We start from the raw sequence: 14,790 nt of genomic DNA on the forward strand, positions 1-14,790 counted from the left end.
CAGCATGTACTAAAATTTAGTGAGTGCAGCTGGCTCTAGTTTGTGTTTGAGTTAGTGTAACTTGCCATTTAAAAGATTTTACCCTCAAATTGGCTAATGTGAAATGGAGAGATGCTAATATACAGAGGCACTTAGAGCACAATTCAAATGGATGTTGACAGAAGAAAAGAGAGAAAGAAGGAATTCTCTCTAAAAGAGGGGGAAATTTTGATGATGGAGATCCCGGCTGCTAACAGATAAGCACTTCCATTAAAATTTGTAGTTCCTATAATTCTCACTTACAACTTTAGAGTGGCAGCACTTTTCAGAGTAGTTGTGTGTCCTTCACTCTGCAGTTCACATTAGTAAATTGCTCGAAGATGTTAATTTTCATAATCTTCTCCCTTAAAATGTATATCCATTGAGTCAGGTGTGCTAAAACCTGCAGCTCAGTGGCGACCTCATTGGCAGATGAGGCTTTGGTGCTTTTGTCTGTGCAAAATTCATTAGGGACATCGCAAACATTTAGTAAAACTGGGCTTTACCTAGAAAACTATACTACAATAAACTGTACTGCAGTATAAACTGTATTTTAGTGTAATGCTATCATTATTGTCATAGATAATTTCTTATTTGAGTATTTAAGATTACACAATACCAGATGTATTATGAACAACTGCATTATTGTTTGTATCTAACAACACATTTAATCATACGTCAAGTTTCAGTGATGCAATAGAAATACAACTGTTTTTTTTCAAGTGTTTATGATTTGTGTTTCAATGATGGCAGGATGACATGCCCAACATTGCCATTTTGGACTCTGGTGGAGGTTTGAGAGCTATGGTTGGACTGCTGGGGTCACTGAGTCAGCTGAAAGAAAAGGGACTGCTGGACTGCATCATGTACCTGTGTGGAGTTTCAGGATCTACCTGGTACTGATCTAGAGCACATCAGATATTTAATGTACTTATTTAGGTCCAGACATTTAGACTAAACACATTTATATTCATAAGCAAAATATCTAGGCTTTATGATGTGGCATACGTGCTTTATGGTGCAGGGATGATAGAAGGTAATAACAATAAAAAGGCTAGAAAGTACAAACCCAGGATGTACATTCTGAACAATTTTGATATTCAAGTATCTAGAAAAGCATGGTAAAGTCTGTTAAAAACATGCTCCTTCAGAAGAGCTAACGAGCTAACACTAATACTAGAGCTAACCAGAGCTGTGATGATGAGAATTAGTGCTTGCCATATTTAAAGAATAGACTAAAAGTACCACATAAACCATTTTTCATCTAATCATGCGATCTGATTTCCCTCGAAATACTTTGCATGTGAGAGCGAGCCTCAAACTCCCATGTCTCTTTTGTCCAGGCATTTGGTTCATACTGATTGGCTGCTTAAGAATAGTCAAGTGCCCTGTTGTTCTTTGTTATAAGCTGTAAAGAGGCAAATGTTGCCTCTAAAGCATCATTTAAGGTGGACTGGAAAGTTTGAAAAAGCATGGAAGTTGTAACCTGCATGGGAGTTTTAATGCAGTTTACTAGTATTGCATAAATCTCTAAGAAGATGGCTCATCCATTACTCGTAGGTTCTTGTTGTAGCATGTGTTTTGTAAAGATTTATGGCAGCACAGCATGTTTTTTTCCCCACAATACGATAACCTAGTGGCACAGGTCACTAACCAGATTCTGCCACATTTTCTAAGATGAGCAGACAAAAATGGGGATGCAGTGATGTGGTGTGGGAGGGGGTCTTACAAAATAACTGACGAAAAGTCAGTCTAAACACAGAATAAACACAGACTGAACATCTGCTCCACCTGCAGACTTCAAATGTCAGAGTTTAAACTAGTGCTGCCATCAGTGCTTTACCCAATGTGGGAAAGCCAATGTACACCACCATTAGCTTGGTATTTGTCTTTACTTTACGCTCTCCAAGCTGGGACTGACTTCTTTGGCACTGACATTATAACATGTTATCAACACTACTTATAATGCATTATATTAACTCTGTCCCTTTTTCACTAGGTGTCAATGACCTTCTGATTCTACCAGTATCTGAGCTTAGGACTGACTTTCTCTCTAACCTATCGGTAGCTAGCGAAGATTCTTTCTCTGGATAGACAAAGCACTTTTTGTAAGTCGCTCTGGATAAGAGCGTCTGCTAAATGATGTAAATGTAAATGTAAATGTAATTCATAATGTATAATAAACATGGCTATAAAATGTAATCCAGTGTAATTCATTTTTATAAATGTTTATATTCATGTTTATAATGCCGTATGAAGGCATTATAACATGTTATAAATGTGTTTATAGATGCTTACAAACATGACATTCATAGAAAGTGTTACCGTAGTTTCTTGTGTTCAGATCTGGCAAGAGAGGGGCAAAGTTAATGTCTCTATACTTCTTTCATAATTTTTTCAGACAAAATAGGAAGCAAAGAAGAAAGTCAAACATCACCAGATGTGCACAGCAGTTACCAGGTCCTCTTACAACTTGTGGAACTGAACCTTTGCATGTTAAGAAAGGAGGATCCTACAGAATACCTCCAAACAATGAAGGACCTACTGAAAGGTAGTATTCACTAACATATCCCATAATCTAAAGAACACATGACTGTTCAACTACGCCAACATTAAATAGACTGTTTTGTAATAATATATTTTTTAGTATTAACTAACTTTTATCACTTGTTTGTGCCAGTAAATACATGCATATATAGTCAAATCCAGAATTTTTGGCACCTTTCATAAAAATGAATATATTAAATAAACCACACATGCAATGACTGATATTTCGGGCTTCAACAAATGAGTAACTTTTTTTTTTTAATATTAATTTATTTTCCAAAAAAATAAATGTGAAAAATATTGGCAACCCATTATTACTTTTTTAATTTTTGTGCAAAATGTGACCTAAGAATTTTTTTGTGTGTGTGCAGATCTACAATGTTCTGTCCCATTTGAGTTGACAGCTGTTTGTTTTTATCCGTGTTGATGGATGTTCAAGAGATTTTAAAGGGGGTTACCTCATGTTTAAAGCACAGGGAAACAGGAAATGGTAACAGACAACAGTTCCTGGAAACTAGAAGCAATAAAAAGATGTTTTTCCCCAAAAGTTGTTTTGAATAAACATCACTAAAATTAAACAACACTCTTGTAGGAAAGATTTCTGTTACATAAATCGTGCAGAATTTCTCCAAACATCTTTGAGAAACTTTTGAATCATTATCTGTTTTGTTTATTTTATATGATTGTATTTGCCTGGTTTCTTGAGGGGTGCCAATAATTCTGTATGTGTGTGTATGTGTATATATACTGAAGAAAATCTCTTTCATTAGATAGGCATGATGAAATAGAAAGGATGACTGTTCATCTGGAGAAGGTGATTTCAGAAAGGACGATCTCCAAGGAAGAGTTAAATGAATACACCCTGCAAGTATGCAGTTACATTACTGACATGTTCACGGTGCAGGATTTTTGGGATGGTGAGTAGAACCATTCTACTGAAGCATTTTTAAAACAATGCACCTCAGATTCTTCTGCTGATTTAATTATACTGAAATTAATTTTAGTATTAGTATTAATACTATAATACCAGTATTAATTTAGTAATTAATACTAAATCGTCTGCGTGTGCCTTTTCCTGAAATAGATTTATACATCTCACAATCTTTTCATTGACTTTACCAGTTATTGTAGTCTAATCACAGACTGTATTAGAAATCTGGAGTCAATCTATTTTTTTATTTTAATCTTATTTTGTCAGAAATTTGGATTGCCATTGTGAGATCCATAGAGAGGATTGTGGGCTGGATCTGGGGAACAACTTATGACTTCCTCTACAGAATGACAGGTGGGAAATGAAGTATAATTAAATGTTAGGTGTGGGATAGATCACATGATTGCCTGCTTGACAAACAATTGGCTAAATTTTTCAGGCCATTTATTTAAGCTGCTACTGTCCGGTAGTTTGCCTGGCATGGTCATTTTGGTGGTCTTTCTATGAATATTACATAAGTAATAGGTCCTGCTTCTAGATTATTCAGGGTAAGTACACTACTTTAGTATATACAGTAGCCTGCTGCCTCAGAGAGTAGTAGTAACATGGCTACGCATAGTAGTTTGAGTTTAGCAAAGCTTGTGCAGCTGGCTCAGCAGGATAACTATGCCTTCATGATGCAAAAGAAAGTAATTAAGGGTTTTATTTCATTTGAGTGTAAAATTGGTGTCCTTTTTAATTTGTTTGCATCTCTAGAAACATGTAAAGTCAAGTTGGCTGCCTGAGTGAGTTTTAAACAGAGAATATGTCTGTGGTTTGGTAGTGCTATACAGAGGGGAGCCATGATAGCATCTGGCTGGTGGTGAATTCATCCAATTGGAGTGTTGCATGTTTGGCATCCAGTGACATGGGGGAACGAGCGTATGTCACTGTTTTACTGCTCCGATGAATTCTTAAAACTGAAGTGAAAGTTGTTGATAGAGTGGTTCATATCGGTTCTGTGATGCTGTAAGCTTAAATTTGAGGTTCAATAATTAAAAGCTATTCCAATTCACAGAGTAGCTCTTTATGCCTCTCAGGGGAAACCTGTGTTTCACTGTCTAAACCTGTACACATGCATTGGCCTGCCTGTGCTTGCTGCTTTCTCTGTAATCCTCTATGCAACGTCCTGCTGGCTTGAAGTTGCCTGGTATGGTTGTTGTTTGGGTCTTGCTGCTGTTCACCCTGCTTTAGGCTTTCCATGTATGTAAATGGAAGAGCAGAGAAATACCAAAACTGAGCCATACTGCAAATAGAAACAAAGTATTTTCTTTTACGAAGTGGTCTTTACTGAAATTGAGCACAGATTTAGTTCAGGCAGGCCACAAAATCAAGCTCAAGCCCCAATCACAAATCATGCTGAGCTATACACAACAGTGGAATGATGACCACAACCCTGAGCTGAGTCAACCAACCAATGATAAGATAGTCTTATCATTTGGATATAGAATCAATACCCAGAAAATGGCTCTTTTATCACAGATGAGAATATTCTAGGTTGCCCAACTCATCACAGATTTCTTTCGAAAAACACAAGGAATTACATTAAGATAAAAAAATAAAGAGTGAAATATGTGTACTTGAATATATTATAAAGTACTGTTTGACCTTGTTATCAGTGAAAGACATCGCCCCAAGTGTCCTTGACTCAGAGATGAGAGAATACGAAGACGCTGGAGCGTTAATCAACTCACCCTATTTCTCAGTGCTGAGACAAGAACGAAAGATCGACCTCATCATTTCCCTTGACTTCAGTGCAGGAAATCCCTTCGAGGTACTACATATACATACATACATACATACATACACACACACACACACACACACACACACACACACACACACACACACTGTAAAAAAGTAGAAGCCAGGTAACTGATAACACTGCTGTTCTTAAGTTTACATAAGGGCAATAAAGTTTTCCCAACTTAAAATTATTAGAGTAGTCAAAGGTTCTCCTAACTCCTAATATTATTTAATTCTGCATCTCTGTTAGGTAAACAATATGAAATGCATGTTTTTTTTACTCAGTGTCCCCACTAGCCATGACTCTTTCCATCAAACAATCCCACCAGGCATTTTCTCCTCTTAGACTCCCAGTTATAGATGGCTATGGCATCATTTGGGGTTTAAACTCACAAGCTGCAGGAGCTCACAAACTCCTGAATTACTTTTGAATTAACTTTCAAAAGTATTGTGGCGCAATGAATTCACCACAACATCAGGAGATTGTGAGTTTGAATCCCAGCGATCCCACAGCTGTCCATATTGGGAGCCCAAGAAGAGAAAATGCTTGCTTTGGTTGTGTGATAAAAGTCCCAGCTAGTGGGAAACAGAGTAACAAACCAACTCTTTGTTGTTTGCTTAACTGAGAAACTAGAAATAAGAGTTAGGAGAACTTTTGACTAAACTAAGACGCTTTTTATACAGTACACAGAGAAAGTATCATTTTGCGTGATCTTATTCATATATGGTTGGGAATGTGATGTCATGACGCAGTGTCTTATGGGTTAGTCTGAGATGGTTCAGGAATAGTTTGAATAATGTTTCTTTTTGACATTCTTTCCTTGATTTTGGCTGATCTGCAGGTTACATGTAGACATGTACTGATCCCAGTTTTTCTCTTACAATATTGATTCAGATACCTGAACTCTGGGTATCTGCCAGAGTACCAAACTGATATCAGTAAATTTTATTTCAATTCTGTATACCTCATGTGTCTAACACGAGGCTGCAACTAGAGCAAAAGAGTAATAAAAGTAAAAACTAATAAAAATGAAAAACTTGACTGAAGTATTACAAAAAGCTTTACTATTAATATAGAATTCTGGATAATGCACCAGCAAAATAAACCATAATTATAATTTCAGAGTAAACTTTCCAGTGCAACAATTAAGCTGCAAAATCTAAATATTCAAAGAAATCTAGAATTTTGCCCTTCAAAACTTTACCTTTGCAAATATTACAAGTTGCTGCACGACTAGCAGCTGTATCCAGTGTAGCCTCCAAATTGCCAATTTTTTATGAGCCTGCATGAATCGTGCTGCTTGTCATGTTAGCTGATGTTTAAATTGAGGACTTTTAAAATGAAAAACAAAAAAAATCAACATCTGGTTTACTCCACCACTGTGGTTGATAGCAAAAGTTGGAAAAATTGATCTGTAGATGGATCATTCTGCTCTCTGCTGCCACCATTGCTGCTGGGGTGGCAGAATTTTCCATTGCAGCTATTTTGAAAAATAGGCAATATCTGGTTTGCCATCATCTGTCTACCGCAAATGTATGAACACACACTCTATTGATGTATATCAGATCTGGCCGACATCACATTTATTTAATAAGGTCAGTTTCGGAGTTGAACCGATCCAGAGTGTCGGATTGGTGCCTCACTAGTCACGTGACTGTCAGATCAAAGATCACAGCTAATTCTCAAATTCTCAGCATCATGAAGAGGAAGACATTCAAACTTAAGTTGCAAAGCTCTACAACAGAAGTTGTAAAAGCTTTTATGATTTTAAACTTGTCATAATTTGGTATTTACAAAATAAAAAACAAACAGTATTTTCATGAGAAATTACTGATTTTCTCCCAAGATGATCAAATACATATTATAAATTAACATTAATATTATTAATATTAATTTATAATATTATTAATATAAATTAATATTAAGTTTATTTAATATGTATTCCCACCACATGTATATTATGAAAAAAGTGCCTATCCCTTACAGGAACCTTTCAGGAATAGAGGGTTGATTTGTCATTATGCCCACACTTAGTATCATTTCAACTGCTTTTCATATTAAGCTATATATCACTAAAATTACAGTGAACTTATGCAAGTTGTCAATAGAAACGTTAATGGACTACACAGTGCACAGCAATATCAACAAATCAGTCACTTAATGATAACAGTAAAAAACAGTTTCAGACAGTTTAACCTAAAACAATTACTTCATGTGGTAATAAGCAATTTAACTGGTTTTATTCAACAAAAATGAAACTTAGATGAACAAAAGCAATACTTTACACTTCAACAACACTGCAAATCAACTTCTGCCCTGTTCCACTTTTGGGTAAACTTGCAGATAATCTTTTACAGAAAGAGGAGTCAATATATTACATCAATTCAAACCTTAAAAAACTTCCAAACTTCCTCCTTGTTCCACTTTTCACAGTGTTCTTTATGTTGTCAGTTAAAGAATGATAAACTTATTACAGTTACAAAACAAAACTACATTGTAAATCATTCTTTACTACTTTACACATGTACATAAAATAGTAGATCTACATTAATGACACCAGTTATTGCTGTTTCTGAGGTTTCTGTGCTGCGATTGACAAAGTATTCTTATTGTAAGTATGCTAGTGTTAATGTTTTGATGGGGTGCGTTTATTTTGAGATGTTTCTGCAGCTGTGTTTGTAGCTGTATTTTAAAAAGCATGTAAAAATCACTTAAAGTTGGAAAAGCATGAAGATATGTGTTTTTGCTGAGAGGTGTGTGAAGAGTTAAGTAATAAACCTGGTCCTTTAAATTGTGATTTCCTATTCGTATTCTTGCTGGTAAGTGTTTTTTTGGCTGGCTTTAATTAACCTTATTTGCCTTCTCTAAGCAATTTTTCCTTTACCATTTTTTCCCCTTCTCAGGATCACAGTGGATACTGACAGCTCTATTCCTGTAGGAGGTAAGGTAAGTATACGTATCTCTTTTTTATGCATGCATTTGTTTTATTATATAACCCGTGTCTATTTAGAGTCTTTGGGGTGTGTTGCACTAAAAACATGTTTGGATGATTAGTCAGCATCCTCTGCCACAATATGTTCCAATATTTCAGTTGAATAATCCATGGGTTCAAAAAAAAGGTGCCATATTTTAAGTTGTGTAACATACCTACATGTAAATATAAAAAAAATAAAAGCTAAAATTGAGATCTATTATCTCATACTGATTTCATAAACACCTTCAGTGTGAAGCAAAAACAAAAGAATTGGCCTTGCCATTCCAATATTTTCAGAGGAGTCTGTATTGTCTTACGTTGCTGCCCATGTCACACACCCACTAATACAGGTGCTATACATTCATATGAAACGCTTTCATTAGTTTGCTTATGGACTTCAGCATCCACAACTAAAGGTGTGTACTTCAGCTCAACTTCATTACATGCCAGCACCAGCAATTACTGTAAGTTTGACAACACTGTAAAAAGCAGAACAGGGCAGAAGTTGATTTGAAATGTTTATAAGGATTAAATTGATGTAAATATTGCTTTTATTTATCCAAATCAAAATGGTATTTAAAGTAAGTGTTATATTTAAGTATTTATTTGATTTGAATTTAACCAGTCAAGCTGCTTGTTACCAGAGAAAGTTTTTTTTTGGTTGAACTGCTAAACCATTTTTGTTAATACTAGCTACAAATAAGGGAAGATGCAGAAGATGAACTTCTAAACTGTATTACTGTACCCAACTAGCAGTTGTGGCAACACTGGCTGATTAGATATCTTGTCTGCCTTATCTTACGAGTAAACATTAAGTTGTGCTGAGATTAAATTACAGAGGGTGTACCAAGCAATAGTTTTTTGGTAAATGCGGACACTCATAATCAAAGATATACTAAAGCTTTTCTTTTCTTTTCTTTCATTTTCTTTACTTTTCTTTTCTTTTCTTTTCTTTTCTTTTCTTTTCTTTTCTTTTCTTCACTTGCTTCCTCTACATCCTCATCACACCTAATGTCCTCTCTTACTTATACATGTACCAATCAGAAGTTGGTTATTATGTGCTGGGCTCATAACACCAGGAGTGCTCCCTTTCATAGATGGTCAATACCTACATAGGACTTCAGTTCAGGTGGAAATTAGTTGTTATTGGCCTGTTTACATACATTCAATCAGCAGTTTGTCTCTATAAATATATTTTTGGGGGGCTCAGTGTAACAACTGTGCAATAGTGTTTGCAAGCATTTGCAGCTTGAGCTACAGAAACACACAGTATTGTTAAAAACTGACACTGAGTGAGAAGCAATTAAAAAAAAATGGAAATTGCGTTCACTGAATGGACTGTATGTTTGTTAGCATTGCTTGTTAGTACTGATTTTGTTCATCTAAAGTAAAATTTTGTTTCATTGAAAGTATTCACTTAGTCGAATAAAAAACAGTTAAATCTCGTGTTACCACAATATTTTTTTTATTAAGGTTGAACATCCATTGTGAACCAAATAACTCCAGAAATGGCCATTTTTGTAAACTGTCACACCTGAATAGTCTTGGGCAGTGAGCAGAGCCGACAGCAAATTAACTTCATAGATTGATTTAGAAATGGAGAAATGGTGGGAGTACTGGTGAGAGCGGAGTGTCTGGCAGGAGAAGGAGAGTATGGCAATAGAAGATTTTTCTCAAGACACTATATACACTACAGACAATATATAATTAAATAATTATAATACATTTTATAATAAAGTATTTAATAAGTATTTATTATTTACTATTTCCAGAAAAGTTGGGACGCTGTTCATTTAAACCTGATGCTAATCATTCAAACCTTATATTTCATTGAAAATAGTACAAAGACAACATATCACATGTTGAAATTGAGAATTTGTAATAATTTTTGAAAAATATTTGCCTATTTTGAATTTGATGTCAATAACACGTTCCAAAAAAGTTGGGACGGGGCAACAAAAGACTGGTAAAGTTGTGTAATGCTAAAAAAAAAAATAATAATTGGCTACAGGTCAATAACATGAATATATAATATAAGAGGTATAAAAGGCATAAAAGAGCATCCCAGAGAGGCTGAGTCTTTCAGAATAAAGATGAGGAGGCGTTCACCACTCTGTGAAAGACTGCACAATCAAATAGTGCAACAATTCAAGAATAACGTTTCTCAACATAAAAGAGCAAAGAACTTTTGCTTTTCATTATCTATAGTACATAATAACATTAACAGACTCAGAGAATCTGGAGAAATCTCTGTATGCAGGGGACAAGGCAAAAAAACAGTATTTGCTGGTTGTGATCTTTGGGCCCTCAGGTGACACTGCATTAAAAACAGACATGATTCTGTAGTGGAAATCACTGCTTGAGCTCAGAAACACTTCTGAAAACCACTGTCTGTGAAAACAGTTTGTCGCTGCATCCACAAATGCTAATTAAAACTCTAAAATGCAAAGAAGAAACCACATATAAACAGGATCCAGAAACACCACTGCCTTCTCTGGGCCCAGGCTCATTTAAAATGGACTGAGGTGAAGTGGAAGTGTGCTGTGGTCTGGCAAATCAAAATTTGAAATTTTTTTAGGAAATCATGGACACTGTGTCCTCTGGGCTAAAGACCACTTAGCTTGTTATCAGTGCACAGTTTAAAAGCTAGCATTCATGATAGTATAGGGGTGCATTAGTGCACATGGCCTGGGTGCCGTGCACATCTGTGAAGGCACCATTAGTGCTGAACAATATATACATGTTTTGGGAACATATGCTGTCATCCAGACAACGTCTTTTTCATGGAAGGCCTTGATTATTTCGGCAAGACGATGTCAAACCACATTCTGCATGTATTACAACAGCATTGCTCCGTATTAAAAGAGTCTGGATGCTAAAGTGCCCTGCCTGCAGTCCAGACCTGTCACTACTGAGAACGTATGGTGAATTATGAAATGAGAAATACAACAAAGGAGTCCCTGAACTGTTGAGCAGCTGAGATCCTACATCAAACAAGAATGGGAAAACATTTCACTTTCAAAACTACAGCAGTGTCTCCTCAGTTCCCAAACGCTTACAGAGTGTTGTTAAAAAAGAAGAGGTGATGAAACACAGTGGTAAACATGCCCCCGTCCCAACTTTTTTGGAATGTGTTGTTGGCATCAAATTCAAAATATGCATATATTTTTCAAAAAACACAATTATTCAGTTTCAGTTATGTTGTCTTTGTAGTATTTTCCTTTTAAAATATGGTTTACCTGATTTGCATATCATTGCATTCTATTTTTATTTACATTCTGCACAGAAGATGTGAACTGTCCAAATCAAATTCTGAAAAAAACATTAACATTGTTTAGGCCCATCAAAATGTACAGAGCCTCTGAAAGGACCTGCTATTTTTTGTTTTTGTTTTTTGCTTTGTTTTACAAATATAGTGAACACCAGATACCATCAGGTAAGCATTAGATACTATAAAGTGAACACCAGATACTCTCAGGTGAAGACCAGATACAATGTGTTGAGCACCAGATACTATCTTGCAAAGTGGTTCTTGCAAAGTAGAAAAAGCGCACACAGACACACACACACACACACACACACACACACACACACACACACACACACACACACAGACACAGACACACACACACACAGACACTTCAAGAACAGAAAATGCAGAAGTAGTTTGCAGAAGCTCAATTCTGGATTCATAGGGGCTGCGGGTCATAGACCATATATACATGACTAAGCATGATACACATATATTTACAAGTTAGAAGAGATAAATTTAGTATATACCTTGTAATCCCAACACATTTCTTCACTGTCTACACTAAGAGTTGATAAAGCATCATACATACCCATAGCACTGAATATGGTGTATAAAGTGAACCAACAAATTCGGGAGCCGGTAACATGCGTTGCATATACATGTTTCATAGATATATTATTGGAAAGGGGTCATTTTCCATGTCAGGTGCCTGTTCATAGACATAGTTGTGTCTAAGGTCAGCAGTAGGGACTTTCTGAACTAATTACCATGTATGCTACCTACAGTGTACTTCAATCAAAGGTATAGAAGTCTGTGTCTTAGGAGCTTCACATTAGACAGCAGGTGATGACTACCTGATCATCTATCTTGATTGGGTGATTTGTATTGCCTACACCAGGTATTGTGCTGTTTTACTGACAACTTCAAATTGCTGCAAATTAAAGACAACTTTAAACTTTATTTCTTTTATGTGTGTTCTTCATAAATGAACAAGGTTCTGCTTGTTGATTGGGGATCAAAATTTATTTTCCTATCAGAGCATTTCATAATATTTTTCCTGCCTTTCTCTCTATGTTTGACAGATGCAAATTCATCTTCCAGACTCATACCCATTATACCCATTATAGATTAAATGTGTGCAAATCAAATGCAATCATAACGTGACTTACCACATACTGTTTACTGTTCACAAGCTTTCTTTATCTGGTCTGTATTCTGCATTCTCTGTACTGTTCTGGCCTCATTATGCTGAACAGGTTAGTAGATAGCTAACTGACTTCCCCTCAGAGACAAGGTTTAATGCAAAACCGTTTCTGAAGGACTCATTATAAAACAAATAATAAGTAAAATATTACCTGCATTTCTGTTAAAAGCTTATAATATCTGTGTTTAAGCTAGTTCTTACATAATAATGCACTGCTTACAGCTTGCAACTAACATAACACTGCAAGTTCCATAGGGGCAGAAATTAGCATTACCATTAAGAAGTCAATCTGCTGAACAAAGGCTACTGTAAAGTAAGTGATGAGGTACAATAAACATTGCTGTGTAATGATGTGCAGCTAGAACATACTGTGTGACTGTATTCTGTGATCTCTTAAACTTAACCAGGCTTTCCTCTAATTAGTTAATGAAAAATACTGTCACAGGGAAAATGAACTGTATTACGTTCCACCTCTGACCCAAACTAACAATGTATTTTCTTCCTTCAAGATATGTATCAAACTGTCTTAGGACAGTCCCTGGCAGACCAACCCAATTTTAAAGGTGGAGGACAGTATGATCTCTTGTCAAATGCAGCACTTAAATCTAGAAGTGCAGAAACTGAAACCATATTTGACTCTCAAATCAATTATTATTTTTGGCTGTGCTATTTCTATGCTATGATCTGACCAAGATCTAAATCATGTAATTATGTAAATATTACTTTTTCTAGTATTTTACATTTTTTAGAGTAGTAGATTTTAAAAAACCTCAGAGAAGACGTGACATAAACATAACGTAAAACTGTAAAAAAAAAAAATAATAATAAAAAAATAATCGCACCACTTTAGCTGAAAATATGAACAACATGCATCATCCAGAAGATGAAGAATATTTAAATCATTTCGCTAACCATGTAGATGGTTTCAGCATCGCTCCAAAAATGTTTTGCTGCCATCTCGCGGCAACGCTGCATGCTTATTTCCGGTACTGCGGTCTGTTTTTCAATCTGAAAGAAATCAAGTAAGTAAGAGTAAACATGTACTGAGAAATCAGATTACTGAGCTAAAATCCACTGATTTTCTATCTCAACATGGCAGAAGTAATTGACTCTTACATCAAAACAAAGAGTCAAACGTGCTACAAAATAACACATTTCAAAGCTAAAATTTCTAAGTTTTCTTTATTTGCCAGACAGGATGCAAGGATGAAGTAAAAACAAGTCAGCAAATGTTTCAACAGGCTTTCGCCAGAAACATATTATTATTAAGTGCCGTCAAATCGTTTCTGACTCCTGGTGACCATGGATAGTATTTCTCCAGAATATCCTGCCTTCTGTTTGAGTTTTCGTTTTTTTTAGTAACATGATTCATGATTCCTCTGTTTCTATCTATCTATCTATCTATCTATCTATCTATCTATCTATAGATCTATCTTGTAGCTGGTCGTCCTCTTCCTCTTTTACCTTCCACTCTTCCAAGCAAAATGGTCTTTTCCAGTGAATTTTTCCAGAATGTGTCCAAAGTAAGATAGCTTCAGTTTGGTTATCTGGGCTTCCAGTGAGAGGTAAGGCTTGATTTGGTCTAGGATCCCTTCCTTGTCTTAGTAAAATCTGGAAACAATCAGAGGTATTAGAGGGGAGAAAAAGGTTAATTGACATGGTAAACAAGGTTCAGGGAACCCAAAAGGTATGCTGACATGAACAGTGCAGACATCTGTTGAATTGATCTTCAATTTGACAAACCACCCTTTGAATCAGCTTTGAATAAAGGACTTTCATTTATTCCCACACCCATCCCAGATTCTTCCCAGCCTAAGGGGGGTTTTTTCAAGTTCTACAGCATTAAGCTGAAACACGCAAACAAGCTTTCCAGATCCACCTATCCATGAACTGATTTGCACATGTATGTTCCCAGCAATAAACACTCAGAGGGAGAGGAAAGAGTGTAGCGCAGTGCGTTAATTCATCTCTTCAAGATGAATGAATGAATGAATGAATGAATGAATACATAATATTTGCTGTGCAGTCTGCAGTAGTAGCCTTATTTGCATGTACACTGTTTAATCATTCTCTTTTG

Source organism: Colossoma macropomum, unplaced genomic scaffold, assembly GCF_904425465.1.
Source record: "Colossoma macropomum unplaced genomic scaffold, Colossoma_macropomum, whole genome shotgun sequence".
Lineage (NCBI taxonomy): Eukaryota > Metazoa > Chordata > Actinopteri > Characiformes > Serrasalmidae > Colossoma > Colossoma macropomum.